Here is a 6,670-nt window from a genome sequence, read left to right on the forward strand (position 1 = left end):
ATCACAATTTATAATACCAGTTGTGACGGAACGATATGCCCCTCCCGTGGATCATCATCGCCCAGCCTCGCGCGATGGGGCTCACATAATCCCAATGAAGAGCCTCATCCGTTGCCTTTAAACACCGAGCGTGCCACTCCTCGTGAGACAGGTGTCTACCTGCTGGCATCTTCACAGGTCCAGGAACTGAGCGGGGAGGGCATGACGTGAGTTAGATGCGATGCCGGGGATTGAAGCACACGTCACAGCCGATGGGCCAGGATGCCGGGCCGCTATTCCCCTCAAGTGCCGAGGCCCAGGAAAGCCGGGCCACTCAAGTTAAGTCGCCACCCCACGTGGCTCGGGAACACAGCCCATTGTAACCTGGACTTTCCCCGTCTTCATTACTCTTCCTTCACATTGCACTTTCCACCGCAGAGGTGCCAGATTCCCCTTTGTTTTGGACACTTTCCCCTTTGGACATTTTATTCTCCCTTTTCTGTTGTTTATTATTTTGAAAAAAAGCCTCTCCGAGGCCTGACGCCACACCCACCGTGTCTGTCTCTTGCTCACCCCGCCACACAGTGTTGTCATATTTGACTGCTTATTTGAAATATATTCTTTTATCGTAATCTTGACCAACCATTTTGGTGATTTCAGTCTTTCCCCATTCAAGTAGGAGCTGCACTTTCATGCCGCTTGTTTATATAGAAAAATAGCTGCCCAAACTGCCCAAGAGCATTCCAAAGATGGCCGATGAGTAGACTGACTTACCTTGAAAAAGAGACTTTGACGAAAGGATCCGTAAATACATCATGATTTGTTTACATTCTTGAAATAGTCTATAAAACCTAAGATCCTTCAGTGTTTTAATAATTCTTGAATTAACTCTGTCGCATCGTCTATGATCGCTTATGTCACTTCAAATCGCCAATTTTCATGTGAAAATGACTTCCATTCGCTTTGCTGTCTAAATCACTCTCATTGTGAATGCAGCATTAGTAGGCAGCTGCCTATGTAGACAGAAGGCAGCTCACTAAGTTGTGGAATAGATCTACTGACAGTTCTGTTGTAAAAGTACAACCCTCAGTCTGAGCTGTAAAATGACAGCGGGCATTTCTTACTGTCATCAATAAACTAGCGGTACTGTCATGTGCGTAGCAATACACAACGCATAAATTAATCATCGTGAAAAATACAACTGTGCATTCACACAAAACTGTTGTATCAGCACAGCTCCACCACTGCAGACTGTGCACTCACTGTATGAATTCTCAAATGAGCACACTCAGATCTTATTTGTCAAACAACTTATTCAATTCTGTGATCAGCAACGGAATATCACAAACATTTACCGGTACTTGAAAATCTTCCTCCTGTTGCTCATGACCTCTGAAAGATCTCTCAGAGGTTGTTGTAGAATAGGAATTCTTATTAAACCAACAAGTTGCTTTGGGAGACCATGAACCAAAACACAATCATTATCTAGTTCACTAGAGCTCCAGAGAGTAGAGTAGCTCTCAGTGTGTACTAATAATTAGCAGGAACGTAGCATTTACAAACAAAGTCTCATTAATAGTATGCGTGACAGACATCTCCTTGAAGCCCGGCGGAGCTTGTGAGCAGCGCAGATGCTCTGTCCTGCCAAGACTTTACTGGCACATCTGTGGAGTGCGGAAATGCGTGTGTCTTTTGTTGTGACTTGCCAACCTATGAAATCAGCCCCAGGTCATTAAGGGAAGTGTACACATCTCAGTCTCAAAGCAATTTTTTTTTTTTCTTATTTTTTATATATTTTTTTTTTACAATAAATTGTTATAGCGCTGGGTGAAGATGTGACACCAGTAGAATGTAAGTGAAACCTCAGACAGTCTAGAACTGTGATTGATTGTGTTTGCACAGGATGGGAGGGGGAGTTTACAGAGGCCTTCAATAAATGTAATGCATCTAGATGTAGCAAAGACTATTTAGGCACAAGAAGATATGCATCTAAAATTGGAATGGAACAATCAACACTTCTCTCACATCATCTGTCGTGTTGGGTTTATTTCTTTCTGAGCTCAGCACAATACATTCTGAGATTACTTTCAGTGTGAAGGATTCATATGATGCTGCATTAGGGGACTTAGCTAAATGCAGTGCAAAGAATATAACAAAAGGCAGGTGTCTTGAGACTCGTTTTTAAAAGTTCAAGTTCTTTTTAACTTGACGCAGCATCTAAAAAATGCAGCACTACTATGTGAGATGCTGAAAAAAACTAGTGCGTGTTTACAATGAAAAACAATCAAAAAGCAGCACAAATGGGAGCAAAAACACTTTCATGTTAATGGCCTCTTAGAATTTGGCAAAAATTAGGTATTTAGCTTAATTATACTGCCTACCTTTTGGAACACTAGGGGTGGGTTTACTGGGCTTAAGCACTGAATGTTTTAGGAAAAGCCCTGAATGTTTTCATTACTAATTATTGAGTTTTCATGCGCCAGTGAAATCAAATCCTTTAGAGCGGCAATTCTACTCTCTGTGCATCATACAGTGTCTCCTTTTACGCTCATTCAGACAAGAAGTACTGACTGACATGTAACTCGCCAATCGTCTATAAAATGTTACTTACGATCCAGCCAATGATATTGGAACTTATGGATGTAATTACCTCCATTGCTTTAGACAGTTGGTTCGTAGGTGTGCACTTGTCTTGGTGAGGAGATTTATTCGAATATTGAAATGGACATTTGAAAAAAGAAGTAAAACAGCCTCAGGTATGTGTAACTACTGTATACATTTTTGATTGCATTGTCAATGAGGCTTACTACAACAATAGATTTCATCATTATATTTTTTTCACTTTTTTTTTTTTTTTCAAAAACTCGTCTCTGATTTTCCTAATGTGAGAGGAAGAAAAGCTAGCGAAGTCTCTGACTAGCCCTCGCACAGACACACACACACACATCACACACACACACACACACACACACACACACACACACACACACACACTGCAACTGTAAACGCTCCGTTTCCATGATATCTGCGTGTTCGCATAGCCTATAACAGGCTTTCACTTGATCTGATCTGTTTGTGCAAGACTTTTCTCCGTGTTTAATTATAATTGGCTATTGCAAGTGTGTGTGTGTATGTGTGTGTGTGTGTGTATGTGGGCAGGTTTGGGTGGTTTTCGAGGAAATTTTTTTAGGTTACAAACTGGTAATTACAAGAGTATTATGCTATAAATGTGGTTTATGAGGACATTTCTAGTGTCCCCATAATTCAAATCGCTTAAAAAAACATACTAAATGATGTTTTATTGAAAATGTAAAAATGCAGAAAGTTTTTTGTGTGGGTTAGTTTTATGGGTAGGGTTAGGGTTAGGGGATAGAAACTATAGTTTGTACAGTATAAAAATCATTATGTCTATGGAGAGTCCTCATAAGGATAGCTGCACCAACATGTGTGTGTCTGTGTGTGTGTGTGTGTGTGTTATGTATCTTCGTGTTAATAAGAATAGATGATTTGAAAATGTGCTTTTTTAATAATCTTCTAATGGGGTAAGGGATGGGCAAGGAGGAGGTGGGAACCGGCTGAACAGTCAACGTAAAGTTTAATGATATAAAATGAACTTAAAGCAACATAAACATAAAGACACACAGACACACACAACGCGGTCACGTGCATCTCTCTCTCTCGAACTGTCACCTCCGGCTCGTCTTTATCCCCCTCCCGGCTGATTAGCCCAATTCAGGGCCGGCCATGTGTCCTCACAGCCCAGCCCCAACCCACCCTCCTCCTCGTCACAAATGTTTACTTATTTTAGGGAATCTTTATTCATTTATGTATTTACTTATTTTCACAAAAATAGCTTCTAAAAATTCAGTGGTTGAAAAGAAGTTGGGATTCACTGTCAATATAATATGAAAGAGGAATGGACTGACTTTCCTGTCATCAATGGCCGAAGAAGTGCGCATGTTAAACCTTACCTGTGCTGTAATTTTGTTTTTAAATATATGTAGGTTTTAAACATACAGTAAATCCTATGTGTTCGTTGAATTTAATTACAAATTATAATAGCTTTAAGGAGGACTGCAGATTATTGTCTATAGTGGTGGAATAAAGCAGTTGGTAGATCTGAAAATGTTTCAATCTAACTCATTTTATGCTCTATTTATTATTATTATTATTATTATTATTATTATTTTTTTTTTTAAAGACTTCGTTTAAATATTACAAAGATTCTTTGCCGATGTGACTTTTAAACAAATTTTTAAAGTGTATCACGTGTATTATGATGCATACATGGATGTCTCTGGGCTAAGCACCGGAAATCCACTTACCCTAGAACTGCCCCTGGTGCCTACTGTATGTGCAGGGTGCTAGATGGTGCCAAAAATCTGATTGGATCACTTCAGAAGATGGATTAAACCACTGGGGCCTTATGGATTACATGTATGATGCTTTTTTTGTCCTTTTATGGAGCTTGAAAATTTGGTTACCATTCAATTGCATTGTATGGGCAAACACACATCATTTCTTTTTTTTGAGACAACATATTGGTGAGTAAATGATGAGGAAATAATCATTTTTGGGTGAACTATTCCTTTAAAATTCTGTCTGGGTAGGCAGTTCACTAGGTTTTGGAATAGAGCTTCTGTCACTGTTGAGCTGTATTTGAATTGCAATGCTTCTCATGGCACACTAAGAAATATATTCTTCTCAGATGCTGGGTAAAGTGTTGTGTCAGTGGTAATAAATTGGTTAATTTAGAGAAACAAGAGCAGAGCCTTGTGGGTCATTTAGTGCACAGCTGTATGAGGATCCCACAGCACTGGAACTTTACAGCTCTATGAACGAGGCAATAAAAGACCATGAATATGCGCCTATGAAGGAGAAAAGCTAGGGGGTCATTTTAGGGTGTAATAATACACCTATCTTTGCTCCTCCCCAGAGGACCATTCTGCCATTTTAATCAACTCAGAGAGAAGACCACACTTCTGTTTCAGATACATATGCCAGGAATCTGCTCTCTGAGCTGTCATGGATGACTAAAGAGAGCAGGCAAATCTGAAAGAGAACAGAGCTGCATGTAATATCACAATTACAGTGAATAAGGGACTGTTGTGTACAGGCAAGCACACAGGAGCTATCCGTGGTGCTGAAATGTGTGGCGGCACTTGTGCCGTGAAATGCTAATTTCACACGCTGTCGACCCATCGTGGATTTCCAAAGTGCTGAAATACACAATAAATTGCATGAGGGATCTGGCTGCTTTAAACAAAAGAATTATGTTCTCAAGTTTAACTCATGGAACATTTCCGCAAGCAGCCGAGGTAGCTGTGAGACCGGAACAAATGCTCCATTTGCCTGCCAAGACTATAGCCTTAATTGCTCAAGCCTGTATTTGCGTTTCCGATGCATGTGCATATTCTCAGGTCAAATGAGCATCAAAATTAATAAGACATTGACAAAGAGAATCCCACCTGCTTCAGTTGTAGCGCATGAAATAAAAAAACAGCTAAGCAAAATTAATAATCTGTCATATTCACTCACCATAATGTTGTTCCTGTATTAAAATCCTGTATGACTTTTGTTCTGTGGAAGGCAAAAGGAGCTATTAGGCAGAATGTTAGCCTCAGTCACCATTCACTTTCATTGAAATTTTTTGTTTTTCCATACAATTAAAGTGAACGTATCTGAGGCTAACATTCTGCATAACAGATCCTTATGTGTCCTACAGAAGAAACAAAGTCGTACAAGTTTGATTTGGAACAACATTAAGATGAATAAATTGTAGCAAATGTAAAATTTAGGGATGAACTAACCCTGTAAGTAATCTACCAATTATCATTTTACCAGTAAAATGGACAAAATGTTGCATAGACTATTTTATATAAGCAAATGGGCTGTCTTTTTATTCAGTAGACTGAGAAACACAGCATCTTTTGCAAAATTAATACAGCCTTTTGAGCAGCTAAGAAACAATGCATCAGTCTGCTGCTTTTATGTAGTCATAACAAATGGCCATACTATTTTTATGAGTGAATTGCGTAAATTGCAGGACATAATGCATTTTTAATGCACAAGATACTGGAAGCACGCTGTGGTTTTCCATGAATCGCTGTGAAGTCAAACTGTCATTTTAAGACATTATACACAGAGGAGATTCTAAACATGACTGCGAAGCTCAGATTTTGCTTGAAGATTAAACAGCGTACCCACCACTGGGAGGATGTATGGTTTAACATCCCAAATGGAGCAAAATAACCCAAAATGCACTTCAGATTGTGTGTTCGAGCAGGATCTTTTTGCGTGAGAACACAATACACAGACATTCAGAAAAACAGCATGTCACGCTGAGAATGTACTGTAGGAAAGAGTGAAACCGAAGATGCATGTCATGTGTATTTTGTTGATTCATGTCTTTTATTTTGAAATGTTTAGTTCTTGTTTCCCTTGTCATGTGATTTCTGTTTTCCCTCCATGTTCATGTGTCATGTTTTCATTGGTTTATTGTTTAATTATCTTATCAGTTCTGTTTGTTCATTGGTTTATGTTCCCCCATGTCCATGTATTTAAGCCTCATGTTTTCCATTGTGTAGTTGTCTAGTATTGAATGTGAAAGGGTATGTGCAAAGTCTAGTCAAGTCTAGTCCATGTCCATGTTCATGTTTTGTTTTGTAGTTAGGGTTTTGGATTTCACGTT

Source organism: Myxocyprinus asiaticus, chromosome 23 (assembly GCF_019703515.2).
Source record: "Myxocyprinus asiaticus isolate MX2 ecotype Aquarium Trade chromosome 23, UBuf_Myxa_2, whole genome shotgun sequence".
NCBI classification, from domain to species: domain Eukaryota; kingdom Metazoa; phylum Chordata; class Actinopteri; order Cypriniformes; family Catostomidae; genus Myxocyprinus; species Myxocyprinus asiaticus.